The 10,413-nt window shown below is 38.5% G+C and overlaps 1 protein-coding gene across 5 annotated transcripts in view; it reads right to left on the bottom strand.

The window, feature by feature from the left end:
• The window catches only part of ARHGAP32 (Rho GTPase activating protein 32), a 300,153-nt gene that overhangs the window by 58,592 nt on the left and 231,148 nt on the right, over window positions 1-10,413 (bottom strand). The window contains exon 1 of one of the 5 annotated variants that reach the window (XM_077756544.1): window positions 619-945. The exons of the other annotated variants lie outside the window; for them this stretch is intronic. The gene's annotated coding sequence lies outside the window, so the exon portion shown is untranslated. Of the gene's footprint in view, window positions 1-618; window positions 946-10,413 lie in introns of those variants that run through there. 5 annotated transcript variants of the gene reach the window in all.

The following is a 10,413-nucleotide window of genomic DNA, read 5'->3' as shown; positions in this document are numbered from 1 at the left end:
CAACAGGAAAGAGTCCACATTATTCTATGGACAAAGATGGTTATCCTTACTAATACCAATGAGGGGAAAAAAAACACAGTACTTGAAGGTAAAAGGGCAGAAGGGTTACTTCCTTATGCCAATTTGAACAGTCTTTTTATACAATGTGCTCAATTCATTTCAGTAAGTCGGTGCTGACTATTTTCAATTAGTCAATAATTGAAATATTATTAACCCACTAGGAAAAACAGTTTTTTTCATGAGATATACTGGTTGTTTATTAAACAAAGGTACGTTCTTTGAGTCACGAAGACTTTTGTACATTAACCTTAAGTCTAGAAAACATTAAGAAATAAGCTGATTTGAAATGGAAAAATGGGTATTTTTCTGAAACTGACTAGAAAAGAGCTGCAGTGCCCAATACCTATATGGTACAATCTATTTCAAAAAATAAACACCTCTCTACAGACATGACAAATATGAAAGTTCAATTACTCAATTTCTGAATAATTAAAAAAATTAACCATCCACTTCAAAGCAACCAAAGAAACACGTGCCCAAATAAAATATAAAAATAGACTCCGTGAAATATTCTGAACGTTGCTGGAGTCAAACATCTGAATACCGAGATATCCTTACCTCCTGCTGTGGCACAGGTTTTAGGATCGATATTTACAATGATCCCCAGTGACTGTCCTTAGCAGAGGCTCTCACAGGACACAGCAGCTCTACATTCTGTGCAAAAGCGTGCAGAGTGAATCACAGTCCCACGGCTCTGACTTCATCCACCACAGACTAACTCTGAGTCAGGTCCCCGCAGCACTTTAAGGTTCCAGCTCTGCTTTCGGGTGCCCCTTTCGAGCAGTTTTCTTTGCCGGTTTTGTTCCCTTACCCAAGGCGAGCCGGCTGGTGTGTGGGCACGAGGCTCGCCTTCAGGAGCTCACTCCTTCTCTCCGTGCATGTACTGCTCCTGCAGCACACAGAAAGGGCCCTGCCCAAACTCACACTCGCAGAACAAGCTTTGCCAGTATAGCTCCACCCATCAACCTCACACAGGTGAGCATTCCTGCTCAGAAAAACACTAGTAGGAGATTGCCATTTATTACATTCTTAATCTTTTAGAAAGTTACTTATTCTTTGACTCTTTATATTTGCCATCTAGATGGGAGACACTGTATCCAATAAAAATGACCGGTATTTCAGGCCCAAATAAAATAAGAATAGTAACTGATCAGGCAGGAAGTAGTCCCAGTAAAAGGCTGAATCATTAAACTAGCAGCAACAAGCTAGGAAAACATACACTGTTAATGTCTTTGCTGGTAATGACCTGTAATTGTGATTCCACTAACACATAAAAAAGGAAAAAAGTATCAGTTTACACTGCTTCTGTGTGAACAACTGTGAGGGACAATACTCTGTTAAGCATCTATTAGGAGGAAAGAATAAAGAAGGGTTTTTCAGAATTGAAAATCCAGAATTAAATTTTCCTGAGTATGACTTCTTCTTTTATAAGGTACCTGTGTTAAAATTCTTTTTTTCTTAAAAATTTTAATGTTTATTCATTTTTGAGAGAGAGAAAGAGATAGAGCATGGACAGCGGAGGTGCAGAGAGAGAGAGAAAGAGAGAGAGAGAGGGAGAGAGAGAGAATCTGAAGCAGGCTCCAGGCTCTGAGCTGTCAGCACAGAGCCCAACATGGGGCTTGAACCCACGAACCATGAGATCCTGACCTGGGCCCAAGTCAGACGCTAACTGAGCCACCCAGGTGTCCCCAAGTGTTAAAATTCTAACTTTCTTTATATATTCAAGAGATTCACTATTCATACTAAGTAACAGTAGTGCACTTAAAATTATTTGAAGAAATACATCAATTGTAAGAAACTAACATATTTTGCTACAAATGATGTTTTTACTAATACCAATGTAAATCCACATTCAGATATTTGTTTCTGGTAAACAAAATAATGCTACTATGTGCTAGACACAATTCTAAATATTTCACAGACAGTCTTCATTATGACCTTATGAAGTTGATTCTAATGTTATTTCCATCCCTTGGAGAAAACCAAGGCAGAGGGGTTAAGAAAAGGCCAAGGTCACAGAAACAGGAAATGTCAGATTCAAGATACCCAGAGAGGAGCTACCATGCCAAAATCTTCTGCTATTGATCAAATTTATTCTCTCCTTCCTTTCTAAACACAGCTCTGAACATAAAATTATTGATAAATGGTATGTCATAGTAAGAAAAACAATGAATTGGTGTAATTTTAAAATACTAAAAGCCTCAGAGAGTTCCAATATGTTGCAGGAACAAAACATGTTCATTTTTACCAGTGGAACAGCTGTGGATTTGTGGATTTTTGTTGTTGTTGTTGAATAAGAAATAAGGCTTTTAAAGTTTATTCATAGCGGAGAAGGCAAAGCCACCTTTAAAAAATTTATTTTTTAACTAATAAGCATCCTTACTCCCATCCTTTGGGAGGTTAGTGCTAAAGACAATGGGGCTGAGTGGGGGGAGTAGAGAAAAGGAAAGAGGAAGAAGAGAGGGAAAGAAGGGGGAGGAGGAGGTCCTGCTGTAGAAAAGCCATCTGGGGACATTCAGTACAATTCATCGACCCCTTGCGTTACCTAACATCGAAGCACAGATGGGAATGAATAAATTTGACAACTGTTTGCCGGAGTGGAGGAGAAGTCCTTAATTAATAACAGTAACTCTCACCTGAAACAGAAAAGGCTGTGATCGATGCTGTATAAAAACACATGGTAGGAAAAGGAGAGTACACAAAAACTACTGAGCCTGGAGTAAGGTCTGGAATCTCATTCACTGCAGCATGAGTGTCAATTTCCTGGTTTGGATAATATGCCATTATGTTACATAAGACGTTAAAACTGGGAGAAGTTGGCTTTTGAGTATATGGGGTATCTTTGTACTATTTTTGCAACTTCTTCTGACATGAGAAGTATTCAAAATTAAAAATTAAAAAATATGGCTGACTGAAAGCATCAGGTTTTTTTCTTTTTGGTAACTTTATTTATTTGAGAGAAAGAAAGAGAGCACGTGAGCAGGGGAGGGACAGAGAGAGGGAGAGAGAATTCCAAGCAGGCTCTGTGCTGACAGCGCAGGGCCCAACTTAGGACTTGATCCCATGAACCATGACATGAGATCATGACCTGAGCTGAAATCAAGAGTTGGATGCTTAAAACCGACTGAGCCACCCAGGCACCCAGAAAGCACCATGCTTTGTCTTCCGATGACTGCTTATGGCACAAGAGAGGTCTCTTGCTGTTTTTCTCTCATATTTAACAGTGTCTGGAGGCTCTCCTGTGAAGGGCTAATGTCTATCTGTGTGGTGATGGGGTAACATGGGAACTCACTGGACAGGCAATAGCTACACTGTAATCACTCTATTGGAAGAATTACCTATCTTACTCAAACTCTTCACAGTATGTCTGAAAATTCTACAGGTTTCATGGCCAGAAATAAATCCAGAATCCAATCACCTCTGCCCATTTTTACCGCTACCACACTGGTCCCAGCCACCATCCTCCTTTGCAAGACTCACTACAAACAGCTACTGCCAGTCTCTCTTCTTCCACCCAAGTCTTCTCCTATCCTTAACGTGGCAACCAAAGTGATCCTCCAAATAAGGCCAGATAACAATTCTGTTCAAAACCTTCTAATATCATCCCATATAATTTTAAATGAAAGCTGAAATCCATATAGCGGTGCCCAGGTCCCAAAGAAAACTTGACACCTTTCACCTCCAGACCTCGCCTCACATCACTCACTGTTGTAGTCAAACTGCCTTACAACAAGTCCTCTAACAAGCCAGGCATATGTCCAGCTCAGCAGCCCCACACTTGCAGTTCTCTGTCTGGAACGCACCCCCCAGGTAAGTGCTTTGCTCTCCTCCTCATCTCCTTCAGGCCTCTGCTCAAAAGTCACCTTCTAATGAGCCCTTCCCACCTTTGGAATGATGAGCCCACGTGAGCCACATCCCAGCACTTCTAACCTGTGCTCCCCTTTCCAGATTTGTCTCCACAGCACTTATCATACTATATTTTATCACACTACATTTTACTTGTTTGTTTACCTTTTTCTCTCCCTCTCATCATACTTGAATACAAAACCCCCAAATGACAATATTTGTCAGTTGTATAAACTATTTTAGTCCTAGTACTTAGGATGTACTCCATAAATTCTTTTTTTAATTTTTTTAATGTTTCTTTTTTTATTTATTTCTGAGAGAGAGAGAGACAGTGTGAACAGGGGAGGGTCAGAGAGAGAGGGAGGTACAGAGTCTGAAACATGCTCCAGGCTCTGAGCTAGCTGTCAGCACAGGGCCCGACACGGGGCTCGAACCCACGAACTGTGAGATTATGACCTGAGCCGAAGTTAACTGACTGAGCCACCCAGGCGCCCCCATAAATTCTGATCAACGAATGAATGAATACTAAAAATGACCAAAAATGGAAACAGTTGCTTTACTTAAAGGAAGGAGAAGACTGAGTAGGGGCCTATACCTAGCACGGCTAAAGGGGCATACAGGAGGTCAGGAAACATTTTTGATTACTATAGTGGAAACTGTTCTATTTTTAATTATCAATCAACTGTTTTAGAGCAAACATTATATATAAAGGATGCAAATTGGTATAAAATAAAATATCCACCAGTAACCAAAACAATTTAGGTGAGGAAAAAAGACATAAAAAGTGAAGAATCAAATTCAAAATGAGATAACTCATTATGCTATTACACAAGAGAACTATACACTATTTTCAAAACACTGATACAAATAATAGCTACTGAAGGCTAAAATGTAATCCCTTTTTATCATGGAATCATCTGGGAGTTTATTAGAAATGCAGGTCCCATCCTAGACCCACTGAATCATGATCCCCAGTTTTTAATACTGCCTCTCAGGCAAACTGAACACACATTGAAGTTTTTGAAGCAGTGGTCTGAAGAGCCTTCATGAAGAACATAGTAAACATTTCAGCAAGGAAAAAGATCATAGTCAAGGGAAGCGGGGAAACCCAAAGTATACTGCGAGGTAAAGAAACATGTTCCTGACACTAAGTATAGATAGATCAGAAAAGGAAAAAACTTGGTTACAAAGACAAGTTAGCTCCAGTTATTTACGGATCACCTCAAATTCTAGGCTAAAGATTTTGTACATAATTCTGGAGCAGAGGGAAATCACTGAAGTTTTCTCAAGCCAGGGATTACAAGATAAAAGTTGTATTCTAAGGGTGCCTGGCTGGCTCAGTCAGTAAAGTGTGCAACTTTTTTTTTAAAGGTTATTTATTTATTGAGGTGGGGTGGGGGGAGAGGGAGAAGGAGAAGAGGGAGAGAGAAGGGAGGGGAAGAGAGAGAGGGAGAGCTAGAATCTCTGTGCTTTCAGCACAGAGCCTGACACAGAGCTTCAAGCGTCAAGAGTAGGACGCTTAACCAACTGAGCTACCCATGCATCCTGAGTGTGGGACTCTTGATATCGGTTGTGAGTTTGAGCCCCACATTGGGTGTAGAGATTACTTAAAAATAAAATTTTAAATAAAAATGTTTTAGGGGCACCTGGGTGGCTCAGGCTCAGGTAACGATCTGGAGGATCGTGAGTTCAAGCCCCACACTGGGTTAACTGCTGTCAGCACAGAGCCCACTTCAGATCCTCTGTCCTCCTCTCTCTACCCCTGACCCTCCTACACTCTGTCAAAAGTAAACATTATAAAAAAGGATTTTACAAATTCATTTTAATAGTATTAAGAGAGAGCAAACAATCATGTGTCTGTGTCCACTGTATGAACCTCCTGTGAGCGAGATAAAGATGAATGAGACATGTTTATCCTTTGTGAGGGGATAGCAATTTGGGGAGCAAGTGGCAGAGCTGCTATTAGATGGGGCCAGGGGTAAACAGGAGATGGGGGTAGGGAGAGAGGGTCAGCAGGCTCTCACGGAGGAAGCAGGTCATGGCCTGAACCTGGAAACATAAGGAGGATTTCAAGTGGCCGAAATGGGGAGGAGAACACTTCATACTCCCAGCACGGTGGGAGCATATGAGTGCACGTATGTTCAGAGCATACAGAAGTGGGGCCCAGCAGAGTACGTGGGGAGAAAGACGAGAACAGGAGAGCAGAGACGGAGGATGCCTACAAATGCTGTTACAGAACAGTGTGGAGTGAGGAGGGTTTCTATGTAATGAGGAAAGACTGAAGGATATTGTTTGGATTAATTAGGCATGAGAAAGGATGAAGGCTGAACTGAAATTACCCTATTAAGCCAGGGTCTTAGAAGTACTTCTTTTCATCTTCCATTTAACCCATCTTTTGCCCCAACTTCTGTTCTGGTAGTATAATACAGCCTTGGAAATCCAAATATGTTTTTATTCATAACTATTGTAATAAAAGCTAAACACATTAAATAAATATTTGTTTTGAGAGAGAGAACAATAAACTTTATCTCTACTCAATGTTCTAAAGTGGGACAAATTCTGGATTCTGAGTGAATCAATCGCAAATGAGTTAATCTATGTCTTGGTACAGCACACAGTGAGAGCTACATGAGTGCTGGCCATGGTTACCACCAGATGTCAGAAAATTTCAGCAAATCCCAGTTGTGAACCCTCAAGCAAGCTGTCTAACCTTGCTGAGTCGCCGGGGCTCTTATCTGTTAACATAAGGTGTGGCAGGATATAGAAATATACCCCCTATCCCCAAAACCTCACAGGATTGTATCAAGAGTCAAATTCCAATTGACATAATGGAAATACAAGTATCCATAAACTCTAAGGTACCTATTTTGAAACTGTGATTTCCAACATTTGAAAAGCACTTGACAGATACATGCTATTATGAATCTTCTATCTGCTTTTCCCTAATGCAGAGTATGACAATATTATCTTAATCTGTCACTTGCAATGTATTCAGAAAGAAAACTTTCTGGGGCATTCTAGTATTTTGGTACAAATCTGTATTTTACATCAATGCCTTCCAGGATGCCAATTTTAAGATCTGATTCTTGAAGTACTGGGCTCCAGAATATAAGTAAGCATATGTTCAATACAATGCTAAACATAGGATAAGTAAAAACCTATACCTACTTTACTTGATATTAAATGTCTGGTCAGTTCATAATAAAGTGACATGTTAAAAAAACATGGTTACAGAAGAGGAAAGTGCTAGAAACTCAAAGAAAGAAAACAACCCAGGAGCAAACAAATGAAAATGAAAACTACTATAATTCATTTGTTTTAGTGGTATACTGTGAGATGCTGGCATATAGATTTTACCAACAAATATTAATTTTGTATCTACATAAACCAAATCTAGATTGTGACACTCTGGAATTTAAATGACATAACAGTGGATAAATATAAATCAATAAATGCTACGGCTGACATTTATTAAGTACCCAGGGGCTTTAGATGCCTTATCCCTAATCTTCAAAGGGATGTTGCCTCACTGTTTTAAATAAGGGAATTAAAAGTTAGAGAAGCCAAATGTAAAATGTGGCACAGGGATTAAAACTTGAGGTTGGAAGCCTACGCTCTTGTCCCTTAAACAGTGCTGTTTTTCACACATGTATATAAGTTAAATAAAATATCTAAATTAAACCTATTCTCAAAAAATACCTATTTTATGGGGTGGTTACATTAAGAAGGACTCTTGGAAATCACCTATTTGGACAGGATGGAGTTAAGGGGAGACACAATTTACTTTTTCATTATGAAGTAATACTTTTTTATTATTAAGGGGTTAAATAATACAGAAGCAAACAGAGAAAAAATGAAATGTCTCTTGCTTATCTCCACAATCTCATTCTCCTTTCCAGTTGTTCTGTATCCTTCCAGATCCTCTTCTAAGAATTTACAATGAGATTATTCTATGTTGTGATTTGCTTTTTCATTTAACAATAGATCACAGAAAACAATTCCATATGACTCTCTTTTTGAGGGCTGCAGAATATTTTACACATGTAAATAGATAAGGATGTATCTATTTTGAAACTGTGATTTCCAACATTTGAATATTAAGGCAATACTGCAAAGAATATTTATCTGGATGGGAGATCTATTTAAAGAATGAAGAGTGACCAACTGAAAAATGAAAAAGGACTCAAACAGGCATTTCTCCAAAGATCTACAAATGGGCAATAAGTATATGAAAAGGTGTTCAACATCATTACATTTCTGTATAATCACCACCTGGATCCACAGAACATTACTAGTATTCCAGAATCCTCTCTCCTGCCCATCCCAATCACCTATCCCCTTCCTCCTCTCCAAAGTTAACTGCTATTCTGAATTCTAACACCACAGAACAGTCTTGAGCTCTGTGACTTTGAACTCCCTATCCTATGTGGAATTATACAGTGGATGTAAACATGTACGTATAGGAGGCTTCTCTCACTCAACATTTATTTTTGTAAGATTCGCCCATATTGTTACAGATAGCCATAACTCATTTCATTTTCATTGGTGTAGAAGAATCCGTTCAATGAGTCTTCATTTATCCATTCCATTATGGATATACCTCTGGTTCTTCAAGTTTTTGGACAGTCAGGACTAAGAATGCTATAAACAGTCTATATTTACCTAAGAGTAAAACTGCTGGATCCCAGGGTATGTGTCAAATTTAGTATGGAATACAAACAATGATGGTCTCACATTACACTCCCACCAGCAGTGTGAGAGAATTCCTGCTGATGCATATCCTTGTCAACCTTTGGTATTGTTATTCTTAAAATTTAACCATTCTGGTGGGTATGTATTAAAGTCGATGGGATTCCAATTTGCATTTCCCTAAAGATGATGCTGACCATCCTGTCATATGCTTATGAGCATTTTGGCTATTTGTTGTAAAGTACCTACTTAAGTTTTCACTTAATTAAACCATTTTATCAGTCCTTTTCTTACTGATTTTTTACATACTTTAGTTAAGTGACCTTTGTCAAATATTTTTTTCATTTTGTGATTTCCCTTCTTCATTATCTTAATAGCATATAAGATGAAGTTCTAAACTTTAATTAAATTTAATTATTAAGATTACTGCTTATGTCTATCCCAAGATCATGAACGTAGGTCATGAAGATATTCTACTATATTATCTTCTAAAAGTTTTATTGTTTTGCCTTTCATACACAGATCTGTAATTCTCCTGGAAATGATTCTGTATACAGGGTTAAATAAGAATTTTACACACATACACACACCCCTCAGGGTGACCTAGCACCATTTATTGAAATAACTATCCTTTTGACAATGCTCTGCAAATAAAATATCTATCCATTTACAGGTTTGTTTCTGGACTCTATTCTGTTCCACTAATCTATTTGTCTTCCCTTGAATTAATATCAGGACCTTAAGTGACATTTTAACAATAAACCTTGATATTTAAAATAGTATGTTTCCCATTTTTCTGTTCTTCAAAATTGTCTTTGGTATTTAGGTCTCTCCATTTCCATAATTATTTTAGAATCAGTTTAGAACCAGCTGTCAACTCCCACAAAAATTCTAACTCAAAACTTGGGGCATTTATCAGCAATTCTGCCCTACTGGGCTCTGAACTCCAATTTTTGTTTTCCCAGGACTGTGCCTTTCTCTACTCTATCAGTAGACACCCTAGGGGAATGTCTCCATATACTGAGGTCTGCCTTCAGGATGTCCTTTTTCTACTTAACCTCAGCTCAGTAATAATTGTTTACTGTCTTACTAACCCCAATGCTACAAAGAGATATTTTCATGTTCCTGTCCAAATCTTCTTTCTTCAGAGCAAATATTCCCTAGTCCTTCATTTTATGAAGAAAATAAGCTTTGCTTTGTTTTTCTCTTACCCTCTTTTACTACTTTCCTTTCTCTCCTCTCTTCCTCCTCCAACTCCTCTTTTTCTTTCTTTCTAAACAAAAAGATAGATAATGTGAGAAATGAGGGATCCCACGATGGAAATTATAAAAAGACAAAATGCTGATCCAAGAATTAATAAGGGGCACCTCAGTGGCTCACTCAGTTAGCGTCCAACTTCAGCTCATGATCTTGTAGTTTGTGAGTCCAAGCCCCACATCGGGCTCTGTGCTTACAGACAAGAGCCTGGAGCCTGGTTAAGATTTGGTGTCTCCCTCTCTCTCTGCCCCTCTCCTGCTCTCACTCTTTCATAAAGATAAATAAACATTAAAAATTTTTTTAAAGAAATAAAATAAGAATTGAATTTATCAGATGAGCTTAAGAGGAGCCTACACAGAAGAATCAGTGAATTTTAAGATAGGTTGATACCAATTATCTAGACTGGAAAGAGAAGGTATGTAAGGCAGTATCAAAGAGTGTAACCAATCCATAAAGGAAAAGAAGAAGAGAAACTGCACAAAAGAAACAATGAAAAGATAATAGCTGAGAAAACTAAAAACCTGAAGAAAGATATCAATAAATAAATCCAACTTCTCCAAA

This window comes from Crocuta crocuta, unplaced genomic scaffold (assembly GCF_008692635.1).
Source record: "Crocuta crocuta isolate KB4526 unplaced genomic scaffold, BGI_CrCroc_1.0 scaffold172, whole genome shotgun sequence".
Lineage (NCBI taxonomy): Eukaryota > Metazoa > Chordata > Mammalia > Carnivora > Hyaenidae > Crocuta > Crocuta crocuta.
The sequence above is the reverse complement of the archived record's forward strand: the minus strand, read 5'-3'. Positions and strand labels throughout refer to the sequence as shown.